The 18,472-nt window shown below is 40.9% G+C and overlaps 1 pseudogene; it reads right to left on the minus strand.

The window, feature by feature from the left end:
* Positions 1–15,864: 15,864 nt before the first annotated feature.
* Positions 15,865–17,724, minus strand: LOC122970417 (annotated as a pseudogene).
* Positions 17,725–18,472: the final 748 nt, after the last annotated feature.

Consider the following 18,472-nt stretch of genomic DNA (forward strand, 5'->3'; position numbering starts at 1 on the left):
AGGATAGGAAGAGTTGAGGGGAGAAGGAGGAAGATGAAAGACAGGAACATAAAGAATAAATTATAGAAATGGTGTGTTTGAGAAACAGAGAAAGGAATATGAAGAAGTAAAAGGAAGGAAACGAATAAGAGGACAGAGGGAAATGTAAAGGTTAGAAGATGATGGAGAAGAGAGGTGGATGGGAGAGGGAGGAAGAAGGAAGAGAGAAAAAGTTGATGAGAGACAGGGAGATGAAGAAATGAAGGAAAAAAGTAAAGGAAGGTGGAGATGTAAATAATGATAATAAAAAAAAGGGTGGATGGTTAAATTAAAGAAGATTATAAAAAATCCCTTCCATTCATGAAGAACTGAAAGGATGAAGAGGTAAAGGAAAAAAAGATGTAAAGAAAGGAAGGAAAATGGACAGGAAGGATGTCAGAGCAAGAAAGAGAAAAAATAGAAAGGGTGAAGAGGTAAAAGAAAAGGGAAGGAAAAGAAAGGAGAGGATGGGTGGATGGATAGCAGAGGAAGGAAGAAGAAAGGAAAATCAAGTGAAGGAGGACAGGAGAGAGCCCTACCTCCCATCCATGAAGGACAGAAAAGTCAATTATAGTGGAGGAGAAAGAGGAAAGGTCATTAGGTAAAGGAAGCAAGGTGGAAGAAAAGGAAAGAAAGTGATGATGAGAGGGTAGAAGATGGAAGATGAAGGATGACTAAGAAGGATGCAATACAAAGGAAAAAGGAAGGAAAGGGAAGGTGGAGAGGCAAAGGAAGGAGAGGAGAGACAGTAAGATCAAAAGGATGAGAGAGGAAGAACAAATGAGGAAGATGGACAGAAAACAAAGTAGAGGGAGGGTAAATAAGAAAGATAAATGAAAGATAAAGCAGGTGGAGCAGTAAAGGACAAAGATGAGGGATAGACAGGTGGAGAGGTAGAGGAAGGAAGTTGGAAAGAGCATTTAAGGGAAAGAAAGAAAAGGACAGGAAGAGTGGAGGTGTAAAGGAGAGAGGGTGAAGGAGAGAAAGGGTGGACTGGAGATGAAGATGAATGATGAAAGATGGAAAGGTTTGAGAAGGAAAAGATATGAGATGAAGGAAAGAAACATGAAGGACGAAGAAAAGGAAGGGTGGATGTTAAAGAAAGTAGATCAAGAAACAGAATAGCATAAAGGTAAAGAAAGAAGATGGATGGATGGGTAAAACAAGAAAGATGAAGGAGAGGAGGAATGTAGAATGGAGAGGTGAAAGAAAACATGAAAGCGAGGAAGAGTAGACAAGTTAGGGAGTGAGATGAGATGGAGAGAGTGGGAGTAAAGATACAAGAGAAAAGGATGATGGCTAAAGGAAGAGAGGAAGAGTGAGAAAGATGCAGGAGAGGAACAGTTGAGGGGAGTGAGAGAGAGAAAGAAGTGAAAGGTGGAGAGGAAAAAGGATAGAAAGGGTGGAGAGATAAATGAAGGAATGTAGGAGGAGGCTGAGAGGAGCATGGAAGGGAAAAAAATGAAGGAGGGGAAGAGTGGAGGGGAGATGAAGGGATGGATGGATAAGAGAGGAAAGAAGACGACAGACAGGAACATGAAGGATTTAAAGGGTAGAGAGGAAAGAAGAAAGATGAAGCTTGGATGGGAGGGAGGAAGATTGAGGAAATAAAAGGTTGACAGGAGAAGGGGAGATGAGAAGTGCGGAAAGGAAGGAAGAATTAGGGACAAAAAGGAGGGATGGTTAAGGGAAGATAAAAATTGCTCCGATCCATGAAGGATAGAAAGGTTCAGAGAAAAACTAAGTTTAAAGATACAGCGGAAGATGATAGAATATAATGAAAGGAAAAGTGGATGGATGAAGCAGGGGGATTAAGGAAAGAAAGAATAGAGAAGAAGAAAGGAAGATGGAGAGGCAGGATAGGTAGAGGGTGGAAAGGTATAGGAAACAAGATTAAGGATAGGAAGCATGGAGATGTAAAGGACAAGAAATAAAATAAATGCTGAAGAGGAAAAAGGAAAGAATGTGGAGGATGAAAGGAGTATGAAAGGGAAAATAAGAATGAAGGACAGGAAGAGTGGAGATGTTAAGGGTGGAGGATGAAGGAGAGAAAGGGTGGATTGGAGAAGGAGATGAAAGATGGAAAGGGCTGAAAAATCGAAGAATGAGAGATGAAGGATAGAAAAAGTGGAGAGGAAAATGAAGGAAGATGAAGAGAAAGGGTGGATGGTTAAAGAATCAAGAAAACGAATAGTGTAAAAGTAGGAGATAAAGGACAGGAAGGATGGATAGGTAAAATGAGAAAGATGAGGAACAAGAGGAATGAAAAATAAAGAATATGAGTTGAAGGAGGTGAAGAGTGGAAAGATGAAAGAGAAAATATGAAAGTGAGGAAGAGTAGACAAGTTAGGGAGTGAGATCGAGATGGAGAGAGTGAGTTGGTGAAGAAATGAGAGAAAGACTGGAGAGATGGATAGGAAGGGTTGAGCAGAAAAGAAGAAGATGAAAGACAGGAACATAAAGAATGAATTAAAGAGATGGTGTTAAGAAATAGAGAAAGGAATATGACGAAGGGAAAGGGAGGAAATGAATAAGAGGACGAGATGTAAAGAATAGATAGAAGGAGAAGAGAGGTGGATGAGAGAGGGAGGAAGAAGCAGGACAGGAAAAGTTGATGAGACAGGGAGATGAAGAAATGAAGGAAAATGAAGGACAGGAAAGTAGATCAATAAACAGAAAAACAGTAAAGACAGAAGATTAAGGAGGGGAAGGATGGATGGGTAAAACAAGAAAGATGAAATAGAGGAGGAATGTAGAATAAAGGTTAGGAGTTAAAGGAGATGGAAGGTGGAGAGGTGAAAGAAAACATGAAAGAGAGGAAGAGTAGATGAGTTAGGGAGTGAGATGAGATGGAGAGAGTGAGTGAATAAAGAAATGAGAGAAAAGGATGATGTCTAAAGGAAAAAAGAAGAGTGAGAAAGATGCAGGAGAGGAACAGTTGAGGGGAGTGAGAGGGAGAAGGAAGGCAAGGGTGGAGAGGTAAAGGAAAGGGAGGAAAATTACAGATACAGTTGAAAGAAGGTAAAGGAAAGAAAGGATGGAGAGGAAGAAAAGATGAAGGAGCTGGATGATAGAAGGTGGAGTGATATAGGAAACAAGATTAAAGTTAGGAAGTGTGGAGATGTAAAAGGAAAAAGGATAGAAAGGCTGGAGAGGTAAATGTAGGATTGAAGGAGGAGGATGAGAGGAACATGGAAGAGGAAAAACATGAAGGAGAGAAAAGTGGAAGAGAGATGAAGGGATGGATGGATGGGAGAGGAAGGAAGAAGGACCAGAACATGAAGGATTTAAAGGATAGAGTGGAAAGAAGAAAGATGAAGCTTGGATGAGAGGGAGAGGAAGATTGAGGAAAGATGGTTGACAGGAGAAAGGAAGACGAGAGGAAGTGTGGAAAGGAAGGAAGGAAGAATTAGGGACAGAAAGGAGGGATGGTTAAATAAAGGAAGATAAAAATTCCTCCCATCCATGAAGGATAGAAAGGCTCAGAGAAAATCTGAGTTTAAAGATACAACAGTGGAAGATGATAGAATATAAATGAAAGGAAAAGTGGATGGGTGAATCAGGGGGATTAAGGAGAGAAAGGATAGAGAGGAAGATGAAGGAGCAAGATAGGTAGAGGGTGGAATGCTAGAGTTGGAGGAGATGGAGGGTGGAGAGGTGAAAGAGAAAACATGAATGAGAGGAAGAGTAGATGAATTAGGGAGCGAGATGAGATGGAGAGAGTGAATGAGTAAAGAAATGAGAGAAAGGCCGGAGAGATACAGGAAGAATGATGAAGGATAGGAAGAGTTGAGGGGAGAAGAAGGAAGATGAAAGACAGGAACATAAAGAATGAATTAAAGAAATGGTGTGTTTGAGAAATAGAGAAAGGAATATGAAGAAGAAAGAAAAGGGAGGGAAATGAATAAGAGGACAGGGGGAAATGTAAAGGACAGAAGATGATGGAGAAGAGAGGAAGAAGGAAGAGAAGAAAAGTTGAGACAGGGAGATGAAGAAATGAAGGGAAAAAGGACAGGAAGGTGGAGATGTAAATAATGATGAAAAGAAGGGTGGATGGTTAAATGAAAGAAGATTGTAAAAAAATCCCTTCCATTCATGAAGAATTGAAAGGATGAAGAGGTAAAAGAAAAGGGAAGGAAAAGAAAGGAAAGAGTGGATAGTAGAAGTAGAAAGGCAAAGGATAGAATTTTTGGAGATGTGAAGGGAGGAAGATGGAAGATGAAGGATGACTAAGAAGGATGCAATACAAAGGAAAAGGAAGGAAAGGGAAGGTGGAGAGGCAAAGGAAGGAGAAGAGAGACAGTAAGATCAAAAGGATGAGAGAGGAAGAACAAACGAGGAAGATGGACAGAAAACAAAGTAGAGGGAGGGTAAATAAAGATAAAGCAGGTGGAGCAGTGAAGGAAAAAGATGAGGGATAGAAAAGTGGAGAGATAGAGGAAGGAAGTTGGAAAGAGCATTTAAGGGAAAGAAAGAAAAGGACAGGAAGAGTGGAGGTGTAAAGGAGAGAGGGTGAAGGAGAGAAAGGGTGGACTGGAGATGAAGATGAAAGATGGAAAGGGTTGAGAAGGAAAGGATATGAGATGAAGGAAAGAAACATGGAGGACGAAGAAAGAAAGGGTGGATGTTAAAGAAAGTTGATCAAGAAACAGAATAGCATAAAGGTAAAGACAGAAGATGGATAGACAGGTAAAACAAAAAAGATGAAGGAGAGGAGGAATGTAGAATAAAAGGATAGTTGGAGAAGGAGGGTGGAGAGGTGAAAGAAAACATGAAAGCGAGGAAGAGTAGACAAGTTAGGGAGTGAGATGAGATGGAGAGAGTGACGGAGTAAAGAAACGAGAGAAAAGGATGATGTCTAAAGGAAAAAAGTAGAAGAGTGAGAAAGATGCAGGAGAGGAACAGTTGAGGAGAGTGAGAGGGAGAAGGAAGTGAAGGTTGAAGAGGTAAAGGAAAGGGAGGAAAATTACAGATACAGTTGAAAGAAGGTAAAAGAAAGGATGGAGAGGAAGAAAAGATGAAGGAGCTGGATGATAGAAGGTAGAGTGATATAGGAAACAAGATTAAAGTTAGGAAGTGTGGAGATGTAAAAGAGGAAATAGGATAGAAAGGTGGAGAGATAAATGAAGGAATGTAGGAGGAGGATGAGAGGAGCATGGAAGAGGAAAAAAATGAAGGAGAGGAAGAGTGGAGGGGAGATGAAGGGACAGATGGATAAGAGAGGAAAGAAGAAGACAGACAGGAACATGAAGGATTTAAAGGGTAGAGAGGAAAGAAGAAAGATGAAGCTTGGATGGGAGAGGGAGGAAGATTGAGGAAAGAAAAGGATGACAGGAAAGGGAGATAAGAGGATGTGTGGAAAGGAAGGAAGGAAGGAATAACAGAACAGAAAGGAGGGATAGTTAAACAAAGGAAGATAAAAATTTAAAGATACAACAGTGGAAGATGAAAGAATATAACTGAAAGGAAAAGTGGATGGATGAAACAGGGGGATTAAGGAAAGAAAGAATAGAGAGGAAGAAAGGAAGATGGAGGAGCAGGATAGGTAGAGGGTGAAATGGTATAGGAAACAAGAATAAGGATAGGAAGCATGGGGATGTAAAGGATAGAAAATAAAAGAAAGAGTGAAGAGGGAAAGGGAAGAATGTGGAGGATGAAAGGAGTATGAAAGGGAAAGTAATTAGAATGAAGGACAGGAAGAGTGGAGGTGTTAAGGGTGGAGGATGAAGGAGAGAAGGTGTGGATTGGAGAAGGAGATGAAAGATGGAAAGAGTTGGTAAAGGAAAAAAAGAAGATGTAAGGAAAGGTATGAAAATGGACAGGAAGGATGGTAGAGCAAGTAAGACAAAAATAGAAAGGGTGAAGAGGTAAAAGAAAAGGGAAGGAAAAGAAATAAGAGGATGGGTGGATAGAGATGAAGATGGAAAGGATAAGTAGTGGAAGAAGAGATGAGGGATAGAAAGGTGAAGAGGCAGAGGAAGGAAGTGGAAGGAACATTTAAGAGAAAGAAAGAAAAAGACAGGAAGAGTAGAGGTGTAAAGGACAGAGGGTGAGAGAAAAACTAAGTTTAAAGATAAAATGGTGGAAGATGATAGAAGATAAAGGAAAGGAAAAGTGGATGGGTGAAACAGGGGGATTAAGGAGAGAAAGGATAGAGAGAAAGATGAAGGAGCAGGATGGGTAGAGAGTGGAATGGTGTAAGAAACAAGATTAAAGGTAGGAAGCATGGAGATAAGATAGGAAATAAAAGAGAGAAAGGGTGAAGAGGGAAAGAATGAGGAATAAGCATGAAAGGGAAAATAAGAATGAAGGACAGGAAGAGAGGAGATGTTAAGGGTGGAGGATGAAGGAGAGAAAGATGGAAAGGCTTGAGAATCTAAGGATAAGAGATGACGGATAGAAAAAGTGGAGAGGAAATGTTAAAGAATAGTGTAAAGGTAAAGTTAGGAGATGAAGGAGGGGAAGAGTGGATGGGTAAAATGAGAAAGATGAAGGGCAGGAGGAATGGAGAACAAAGAATGAGTTGAAGCAGATGGAAGGTGGAGAGGTGAAAGACGAAAGGATGAAGGATGGGAGAGAGCCCTACCTCCCATCTATGAAGGATAGAAAGGATGGAGAGAAGTTGAAAGAGACAAAAGGTGGATAAGCGAGAGAGGGCGACAGAGAGGAAAGAAGTAAGATCAAGCAGAGGAAGGGTGGAGGGGAAAGGAAGGATGGTGAAAGAAAGGAAGAAGATCCAAGAAGATCTTCCTCCAATCCATGAAGGATAGAAAAGTCAATTAGTTGAGGAGGAAGAGCAAAGGTCATTAGATAAAGGAAGCACGGTGGAAGAAAAGGAAAGAAAGTGATGGTGAGAGGGTGGATGGTAGAAGTAGGAAGGTGAAGAATAGAAATTTTGCAGATGTGAAGGGAGGAAGATGGAAGACAAAATGTGATTAAGAAAATAAAGGGTAAATGAGAAAGATAAATGAAAGATAAAGCAGGTGGAGCTTTAAAGGAAAGAGATGAGGGATAGAAAAGTGGAGAGGTAGAGGAAAGAAGTTGGAAGTAGCATTTAAGGGAAAGAAAGAAAAGGACAGGAAGAGTGGAGGTGAAAAAGGTGGAGGATGAATGAGAGAAAGGGTGGATTGGACAAGGAGATGAAAGATGGAAAGGGTTGAAAAAAGGATAAGAGATGAAGGATACGAAGAAACAAGAGAAAGACCGGAGAGATACAGGAAGAATGATAAAGGACAGGAAGAGTTGAGGGGAGAAGGAGGAAGATGAAAGACAAGAACATAAAGAATGAATTAAAGAGATGATGTTGAGAAATAGAGAAAGGAATATGAAGAAGAAGGAAAAGGAAGGGAAATGAATAAGAAGACAGGGGGAAATGTAAAGGATAGAAGATGACAGAAGAGAGGTGGATGGGAGAGGGAGGAAGATGTAGTGGAAAGGAAGAGAGGAAAGTAAGAAAAATGAAGGAGGAAGAGTGGAGGTGTTAAGGGGTGGAGAATGAAGGAGAGAAAGGGTGGATGGTTAAAGAATAAAGAAAAAGAATAGTGTAAAGGTAAGAGATAAAGGACGGGAAGGTCGGATGGGTAAAACGAGAAAGGTGGAGGACAGGAGGAATGGAAAATAAAGAATGAGGTGAAGATGAATGATGAAAGATGGAAAGGGTTGAGAAGGAAAGGATATGAGATGAAGGAAAGAAACAGTGGAGAGAAAAATGAGGGAGGATGAAGAAAAGGAAGACGTAAAGACGTAAGGTAAAGATAGGAGATAAAAGAGGGGAAGGGTGGATGGGTAAAACAAGTGAAAAAAATGGAGAGGAGGAATGTAGAATAAAGGATAGGAGTTAAAGGCCATGGAGGGTAAAAGAAATGAAAGACAAAACATGAAAGGAAAGAGGAACAGTAGATGAGTTATGGAGCAAAATCAAGGTGGACAGGTGATAGAAGGAGATGAAAGGTGGAAAGAATGAACAGGTAAAGAAACAAGAGGAAAGGTAGATGTTTAAAGGGAGGAAGTTGAAGACTGAGGAGAGATAGGTCACAGAGAGAAGAAGAAGGACAGCAAGGGTAGATGAGTGAAGGAGGGAAATGAAGGAGAAGAACAGTATAAGGTAAGCGAACGATGCTTCCCTGCCTGTTGGAGCCAGTCAGACGGTAGCGTTGTTGTCTTTGCCGTCACCGTCTGCCTTCGTCTTCTTTGTGAGGCTTTTTTTCTCCAAGGCAAGCTTCTGAAAAGGTTGTGTCCACCTTTCTGATGCAAGCCCTCTATCTCATCTCTCCTCCTTCTTCAGCTGACAGAAAGTTTGAAGGTGCCTCCACTTCCATTTCTGCAAGCAGCATCACCACCCTGGACTCTCCTATAAATGCCAAAAAGACAGAAATATACAGGAAGTGTTAAAAAATAAAAAAAAAGACAGAGATACAGAGCCAGGAATCAATATTAGATTTAGACTTTAGATTTATCTTTACTTCACTGATTATTATCTTAATTCACATAACTTTTGAATTTTGTGTGAATATGAAGAAACAAACATTGTATTGTCATGTTTGAGTAACATGTGTTTCAGTCCAATCACTTGTGGAGGAAGTATTTCCTGATCCTTAACTCAAGTAAAAGTAGCAATACTGCAATAAAATAAGAATACTGTACACCAGTACAAGTAAAAGTCCTGTATTAATTAGTAAGTCATATTAGAAAAATATAGGCTACTTTAAGTATGAAAAGTAAAAGTACTCATACATGTAACATGCAGCATTTTAATGTTGCTGGTCAAGGTGGATCTAATTTTAACTATTTTATATACTGTTGGGTGGTTTAATGTATTGTACATAATATAATATTTTATATAGTGGAGTAAGAATATAACATTTTCTATTATAATGGAGTGGAAGTATAAAGTAGCATAAAATAGAGATGCTGAAGTACAGTACTTCACTACAGTACTTCAGTGTGTGATCTCCACCACTGAACTCATCTAGCAAACTAAAACATATGTTTAGTCCACTGCATTTCATGAATAACCTACTAAAATCTTCCATAGATTTATAGTTTATGTAACATTATTGCATTTTGTGTGTGTGTGTTTTTTATTTAAATACTGCAAACAGTAACACCACACCACCACACCTTTTCCTGTCAGTGGTGAATGTTGGGAAATCTAGATCAATTACAGTGCAATTTTTATACGGTTGAGATGAAAGAATATACATGTGAAATAAGATAATAATAGAAAATAAGTAGGAATAGAAATAAGATGAGTAAATTACATGATTTAAACTAATATGAATTAGGCTTTTCACACAAACATTGGTGGTTACGCAGTATACTTTCAGTCAATGGGTCAACAGCAGCAGAAAAAGAGGATCTGTTTTAGGATCCTGAGATTCAATTAAATGTCACAGTGCACACAATAAACATATGTCACAAACTGGAGAGAAACCCTGTTTCAATCATGAAATCAATCCTGCATTTAATGCATATCAATTAAAATATGCAATGAAGTGTATTTTGGGGTATTTGGGGGTTGGTTGGGAGCAAATTCTTACACAGACTGACATTATTTTTTTAAGTGAGGCATTAACTTTAGTTATCAAACTGTATGAAAATCTAATTGCTTTCCAGAAAAAGACAACATTTAATTAATTTGTTGAAACCTGAGGCAAATACAAAGACATGAGAGAAAAAGTAAGCTGTCCCAGATAAGTGCAATCCTAAATTACAGTCAATGTTTGCCTAAAGGTTTGCCATCTTCAAATGAGAAAATCTTACCATGCTTCTCCCGCTGTGTCTACTCTCCATGTGTATCAACCCAACAAAGATCCCATCGAATATGAAGAAACAGATGACTGAAGATTTGAAGATATATTCCCACTGAAAAAAACTGCCTTTCCTGTTCAAGATCTGAGTGAGACTGAGTGGACAGTGTAGAATTTTTACATTATGATAATGTGCTGGTAGTTCTAGAATTCGCATATATTAGAATGCTCATTATGATATTCTAGTGACACACATTCCGTCTCACAGCACAGAAAATGCTGCTTTTAAAACATTTTACTGTCAGAAAACAAATAAAACTCTTATTGTGCTGCTGTTTGAAGCAGAAGTGGGAACATGACATTGTTGAACAAGTCACAAGTAGTCAAGTCTTGACTCTAAAGTCGAGACAGACATGTTCAAGCCCCAGAAAACAAAAGCCACATAATGAGCTCATGTGTTTGTGTGACATTTTAGGCTCAAGACACATTTCTGTCCAGTCTGTTTGACTGCAACATGCATAAAAATGCTTCTTTTTACATAAAATCATTAAAAAAAAATCTTTATATTATCATTTGACATTTTTCTCTGTTGCTGGTTGTCATTTTTGGTTTGTGTACACAAAAACTTTGTAATTTGAGAAAATTAAGACTATGCACAGTAAACTAGTTTTAGTTGAAACACCAAACTATTGCTGACACACTGCATAACTTTCAAATGCACTATAATACACTCTAGTCTTCTTGCTTATGGGCAGTAATTTTGACAAAACAATGATGTACATAAGATTATTATCAACTATCCTGAATAAAAGACTCAGGCTGTTTGTTCTACAGTTCATCATTTTACACTCATGCAGTCCACGTTGTTATGTTTGCATAAAGCATCACCTGAAAGCCACTGTATTGTGTTTATATTTGACATTTTGGATGCTGTAGACGTGATTCTTGGCCAAACCTAAGTATTGTTTGTGTAAGCGACGTGGGTGTGAGTGAGGGAATAAATCAGTCCAATACGTTCTGGGTTCTCCTCATAACTTTAGTCACCTTCAACAAACACAGCTCAGTCCAGTCATCACACACTTCTCATTCTCTTTCTCCCCTTCTCTCCCCTCAAAACTCTACCCACTGTCTCTACAGCGCCACCAAGCGGCTGACACTACAATATCACCCAAACACTGCATCACTAAACATATGCAAACAGGCAATGTTCAACAAAACACAGTAAACTGATGTTTAACCTTACGTTTACACAACTTTTGCCCATAAGACACAACTTCACTCTTACACATCGTCCCCCCCTTACGCAAGAAGCGTCCTCGCTTCCAAATAGGTGTAATGAAATTGTCACTACTTTATGCTTAACAACAATATAAACAGATGACGTTGGCAAAACAACAACAAAGAACAGTGGAACAGGATACATTTTTTTTCCTTGTGTTTGCCTATAACATCAGTGTTTTGTTTTTTTTTACTTGTACTTCTCAATCAAGCATATGACACAGACCACAGTTCATTCAACAGTCCTGTAACGCACTGGGGGACGTACACAACGACCTGACTTAGTCCTTACTCCTGTGAAAGGCTGAACTGCCGGAGACAGTTCACTGGAATGTCCTGTGGCAACATTGTCTCCCACCTGTGTTGTGGTGCTAGTAGCACTCTGGGGCAGAGGGCAAACATTTGTCTGATCCCTAGGCGCAGTCACAGAGCACCCGGGCTTATTTGGGTGCCTGTATACATAAGGTCTGGAGCCTGAGAGTGCAGTGAGCAGTGGGGGACCTGGGCCGTTTGCTGGTACAGTCAGTTCTGAAGGTGAGGGTGGAACTGGATGTCTGTCAGCTGACCAGGCTGAACGATAAGGTTTCAGGCGATTGTAGCGAATGACCTTAGGTTTAGCTCTAGGGTCCCGTTGATCCAGAAGTTCATAGTCTACTCCAATGTCACCTGTGCCTGAGTCAAGCCGTCGTAGAACTTTAAAAGGGCCGGTCCACTTAGGTGACAGTTTTTGTCTAGCAAGGGCAGGAAGGTCAACCCACACTAAGTCACCTGGCTCATAGGCTGTGTGTTTCATCCGACGATCATAGTAGTGCTTTTGTTGAGCACCTGCTGCCTCAATGTTATGTGCAACAGAATGATGGTTTCAGTAATACCGAATTGGCATATTCACTTGGAGTACCTGGTGTGGCGTTTGAAAGTCCTGGTGAGTCTCCAAGGAGGAGATCTGCAGGCAGGTGGGCCACTCTGCCATGGGCCAGGAAGAAAGGAGTGCGTTTTGTGGAGGAGTGAACAGTCGTGTTGTATGCAAATTCAACTTGCCGTAGATGGTCATCCCATTGACCTCCTCTGGTATACAGATATTTTGCTAACTGGTCCTTGATGGTCCTGTTTGTTCGTTCCACCATGCCATCTGACATAGCATGATAAGGTGATGTCCTTGTTTTATGTATTCCCAGACGGTTGCACAGTTCTTTGACAAGATCTGAGTTGAACTGACGGCCTTGGTCAGTGTGCAAACTTTGAGGCACACCATGGTGGCTAATATAATCTTCAAACAAACATTTAGCCACAGTGGTTGCCCGTTGATCAGGAAGTGCATACAAGTTGAGGTACTTAGTAAAATAGTCCATTACAACAAGTACATACCGATTACCACGGCGTGTGAGTGGCAGTTCCGTCAGGTCAGCTGCAATTTTCTCAAAAGGCCTGGATGTGACTATGTTTTGCATAGGGGCCTGTTGGTGTGGTGTCTGTGGTCGCCGTGCTTCACAGGCTGTGCATTCAAGACACCACTGAGTTATGTCACGTGTCATGTGAGGCCAAAAGCATCTGATCTGTGCCCCTTGTAATGTTTTTTGTGAACTGAAGTGTCCCAAGAGTGAATGTCCATGTAAAGTTTGAAACACTTCCTTCTGCAAGTTACTAGGAACTACAATCTGTAAAACAGGGTCACCTGGTGGAGGTCTGACTTTGCGACACAAAAGACCATCAACAAGGGTGAGTTTAGGAAACTCTCTCCAGTACTGTCTCATTTCAGGTGAGGTTGCTTTAATGTTTGAGAATGGTGGCCTATGGTCAGTCAACACCCAGCTCCTGACTATTTGCAACTCAGGATCAGCTTTTTGAGCTTGGAGGAAATACTGCCTGTCAATATTCAGGAGTGAACTGTCCACCGTTACAGCTGCAGTATCTGGTGAAGCAGACTGCACGAGTGATATTAAATCCATAGCAGTCGAAGCAGTGGGTAAAGTCTCTGAGCAGGGTGCCAGCTCAGTGGCTGGAGTGCACATGGATGACTCTATTGGGTCTGTTTGAGTGTGAATGGAAACACACCTCACCTGATTGGCTGTAACCATAGGGGTGGTGCCTTCAGCTGTGAAGGGACGACGGGACATAGACTCAGCATTGGCGTGTTTTGTACCTTGTCTACAACTAGCAGGTGCCAGGTCACTCTTCCTGAGTAGGGGCAGGACATCATCACCCAGATAGCACAGTCCTCTCCCCATATCCAGAATCACACAGTGAGGCTTGAGAAAGTCAAAACCTAATATAAAGCCTTGACTGACATTTCTGATGACTTGCACTTCATGTTGCAGAGTTTGAGACCCTAGTTTAAAGGTGATGTCTATCATACCCAATGTATCCAAAGTTTGGCCAGTCACTGCTTGTGACATGATAAACTTCTTTTTAATGGGTCTTTTTGCTAGGGAAGGAAGTGACATTTTGGTTTCCTCACTGATGAACGAAATAGTGGAACCGGTATCTAGCATGATGTGCGTATTAGTGCACTCAACAATTCCACTTACATAGGAGGTGAAGTCTTTACTTACAGTGGCTTCAATGTTCACACTTTCAGTCAGGGGGATTGTCATATCTGTAGTACCACTAGGGGTTGGTGGTGTACTGATGCAGTCTGTTATTTCAGTGAGGCAGATGTCTGGGGCTTCCAGAGAAGTAGCTGATGAACACCCCGCATCATCAGCTAACGGCCGTTTCCCTGTGGAAATCTGCCATGATCTTTGTAACCACTCTTAGTGGGATACTGACTGTCCCAGTCCTTTGGTTGTCGTGTTTGGCCTTGGTCCCCATACTCTTGGAATGAAACATGCTTGGCATAGGGACTCGGGCTTCGGCGGTGAGAGTCATAGTAGGGTCTACTGGGAGAGGGTTGCCTCCCTCTCTTTTCCTCATAAGGGCTAAAGGCATGGTCTGAGTAGTGAGTATCTCTGTAAGGTTGTCGGTACCTGTCAGGCTCCCTACGGGTGTGATCTTGATGGTGGCGAGTCCTCTGAGGAGAATAGTGTTCTGGGGAATGATTGGAACGTGAGTATCTGGAGGGGGAATGTCTGTAGCCTGAGCTCCATCTATTTGCATCCCTATCTGGGCTTCTCCCATAAGGTGAGGGAGATCTTTGAGGACGCACATGCATGTGCCTGTCACGGTGGTGCTCCCTGCTTCGCTCATCCAGCTTCAGTCTCAGTGCATCCATATTCTTACTTAAGTCTTTAACAGTAGCAGTGAGGTTCTGAACTGTTTTCCCGAGTTCAATGTCATTTTCATGTACTGAATTTACTGACTGCATTGTGCCAATATCTCTGATGGTAACATTTGGTGAGGACACTGGCATTACTAATCTAGCTGCTTGGCGAGCCCGTTCAGCTTGGGAGGCGACTTGAAAAGCCTCAGTGAAAGTTTTCACCCCTCTTTCATGACATTTGACTTGAAGTTCCTGATCCAGACCAGCAATGAAGCGAGACATTTTCATATACTCGGAAGCATTGTGCTCAAAATCTGGGAAAGCTTCTTTGACAAGCCTGCATACGTCTGCAGCATAAACTTCCATTGCTTCATTAGGTAGTCTATGCCGGGCATTAGGGAATGTCTGAAATGATGCAATTACATCCTTTTGGCCAAAAGCTGTCTGCAAGTGCTTCTTTGCTTCAGTATAAAGAGTCCTGAGTTTCCCGGGGCAGATTATCCCATACAATGAACAGTTCTGGTGGTAGTCTAGTGGGTAACTCAGCTTCTAATACTGTATTCATGTCCACACCACTGTCCTTGTAACGGGCCTCTTGAATTACCTCATAGCGGCGAGCCCATAGTTGAAAAGACTCACAGCCATCGTTGTGAAATGGTGGCGGTAAGGGAATGCCCCTGGGCGCTCCCTGTGTTCTGCTAGATGGCGGCACACCTGGCGCTGAGGCCCCCCTCGTGCTTGTGCTGGCTCGCTGCTCACCGGTGGAAAATGCTTCCTCGTCAGACATGATGAGTTTCCTTCGTCTCGTTTATTATTTTTTTCTTTAGCCCTCGGACGGAGTTAGATGACCGAAACACGGTTTCTAAACTCACTTGAAGCTAACAAAACAAAAAAAACGGACTTGGTAACGACTAGCTGACTAACTGTACTGAAAGCTAAAGCTAAGCTAGCGGTTAGCGTAGCTATCGTTAGCCTATAGCTTTAGGGACTCAAAAAGTTGAGCAGAATCCCAAAGGACTATATTCCACAGAAGGAAATCCCACCGCTGCCACCAGTGTAAGCGACGTGGGTGTGAGTGAGGGAATAAATCAGTCCAATACGTTCTGGGTTCTCCTCATAACTTTAGTCACCTTCAACAAACACAGCTCAGTCCAGTCATCACACACTTCTCATTCTCTTTCTCCCCTTCTCTCCCCTCAAAACTCTACCCACTGTCTGAACAGCGCCGCCAAGCGGCTGACACTACAATATCACCCAAACACTGCATCACTAAACATATGCAAACAGGCAATGTTCAACAAAACACAGTAAACTGATGTTTAACCTTACGTTTACACAACTTTTGCCCATAAGACACAACTTCACTCTTACATTTGTATAAATCTGCTGTATTACATGCCATCAGGAATTTAGAAACTACTGGGATATAAATTCAATCAAATTCATGTTTGTTATACAATAAACAAATAAGGAGTTCATAGAAAAGTGTCAATAATTATTCAAATGAAATGTCTCTGTAATCCTTTAGAGCAAGAAATAGTCACAAAAACAGAGAAAAGCAGAAGGCACTGTGGAATAAAAATGGATTCTATCATAATCATTAAAAGTAGTACAGAAAACAATGTAGATATGCCAATATGATTATTTATTGTAGAATCAAATAATCATCATTTTTTATAATTTTTGTGTTCATTCTCCCTGTTGGTCACACTGCCCTAAAAGAGAAAAAGAATAACATTAAATATGTGAAAATACAATCAACATTTAATAGAAATATCTGGTAAAGCGTCTGGCGGTTTGACTAATTTGAATAATTGACATTATTGACTGATCGATTGACCGAACACAGAATTACAGATGAGCGAAACTTACAAGAAATCCTTTCATTCTGTAGATTTTGGCGAAAGGCGATTCCTCAACACAACCCAAAACACTGCAAGGTGTGTCCACATGTGGAAACCCCTCAACTACCTGAAGGGGGGGGGGAACATAACCATGAATATGTAGAGAATAAAATGCTGAACATGAAGTGTGAGGAGCCATGCTTACATTGTCCAGTGTGTCTGAAAGACTGTCCAGTTCCCTTTTCCCTCCTCAGGGACTCAGTCCATATGACCAGTGCTGACAGCAGACCTGTGGCACCACTGAGCCCAGAAGCAGCAACCACAGTGCCAGGGTTTGCATAGCCATTCTGAGGAGGGAAAAAGCTTTATATTACACATATAAGCAGGTCAGTAATCTTCTTATTTTTCCTAATCTAACCCCAAATACTGTCATAGTCCTCAGTTTTAGATTACACATGCCCAGATTTATGCATCACATCAGTGAAGTTTTTACCTTCTGTGCATAAGGCAAGCTGCTTTTCTGATTTGTTCTTGGCTGCTGTCCTTTGTGGAAGCCGATGCTGCTGCTGCTGAGCATTTTCCAAGGTTTATATGCTGCTTCCTTTCGTGTCAAAAGCCCAACACTTCACTGCAGGGGGTCACAAAGTGGGATTAAGCAACATTTACTGGTAACCCGCAGAGCTATTAAAAAGATTACAGTGTGTGATTTTTGTCCTTCCACAAAAAGAACAAGTGTTCATCATCAGACCAGCTTTGTGTATGGCCGTGAAGTACCTCCAGTCGTTTTCCAATACTTGCTGATAAACCAAAGATTCACAAATTAATGACAGAGAAAAAGACGAGGTGATAAAGACTTACTCTTCTTCATAGCAGTTTATTTATAACAGTCATTTATGGAAATATATTTCCACGGTCGAGTGCAATAATCATACTCAGGGAGAACTACACCGCCCCCTGTCTCAAACAAAAAAAAAAACAACCTCTGCCCCATATTGCATTCAGAGAGATGTATTAAAATAAATAACCATAGCTCTTTGTGATTTTCACACTCATGGTGAAATACACAACATGATTGCCTTCATCATTCATTCTCACAGGCTGGGTACCTACGATTGAACTGAGTGAATAGTATTGCATCGGAGCAGCTTTGAGCTACAGCTAAAGAAACTTCACCAGTCAAAGGCGAGGATAGCTCTTCACACATGCAAACAGACAATGTCCAGTAAGAACTGAAGTGAGATTGTTCCTTAACAAAACATCTGCCCAATCTATTAATAGTGATTTTTTTTTTTTTTTTGGAAGCACTGGATTTGATTTACATAAGATAACAAGCATTAAACATTTTTGGTGAAAAGATATAACATGTTACAAATCAAATATATACTTGTGCAAATACGTTCAAAAGCATGATTAAGTGATATACGTCATGTAAATGGAACATGTTTTCAGGCAAGTCCACAACATGTGAACACGGCCTTCTGTTAAAGCACACCAAGTTGGATTATTTTCTCACAATGGGATATGAGGAATAATGAATGTCATACATAAACATTACAATAAGTAGTGACCACAGTCAAACGCATGCAACTGTGGATCTCTCACACACTGGATTACAAAAAAAAACAAAACAAAAGAGGTAGATTCACAGAGTGCAAAACGAGGGAGAGCTTTTTAAGAACACAATATTCAAAAGTAGGAAAAGAGAAACCTCACAGCTGTAAATCATGTATTGCATACCCAAGCTGTGTTTGAAAACTAGCCTGTCGCATAGTTTTATGGTGCATTAACAGCACGTCTGGCCTTTGAGACTGTGCTGTTGTATGGCTTTGGCTTGCATTGCTTCCTTTATAGTGTGTTGTATCCAGCAAAAGTAAGTTACATACTTAAAGAGGAACGTACAGCGTGACAGTTATTGGTAAATGACCCCTTCAGTTTCTGCTACAGCAGCATTCAGTGAAGCTCAGTACTCTGAACTTTACTGCAAAAGTCTGGTTTTTGACTCCCATTAACATGTCAAGTAATATGAAATGAATATAAGTTATGCAAAAACATTAAATGAGTATAGTCGTTGGATCGCATCCAGACACATCTACATACACTAGGAACATTATTTTGTTTTGGTGATATATGTAGCTGAACATTTTAAAACATCCTACCATACAAACATACATGGACAACCCTGGATAAATTCTAGTGCAAGATATTTAAAGCTAATGTAACATAGGTGGAATGCCAGGGATGTGCATACAACTACCTGTGCTGTACACAGGTATAGAGAGATTGATAGTAGGGGGATATACTGTAAGAGGAACTGAGTAATAAAGAAGCCATCTGTGTCCAGACCGGACTTGTAGGCGTGTAACCGAGTTATCTGTCACTCTGGGACA

Source organism: Thunnus albacares, chromosome 2, assembly GCF_914725855.1.
Source record: "Thunnus albacares chromosome 2, fThuAlb1.1, whole genome shotgun sequence".
NCBI lineage: Eukaryota > Metazoa > Chordata > Actinopteri > Scombriformes > Scombridae > Thunnus > Thunnus albacares.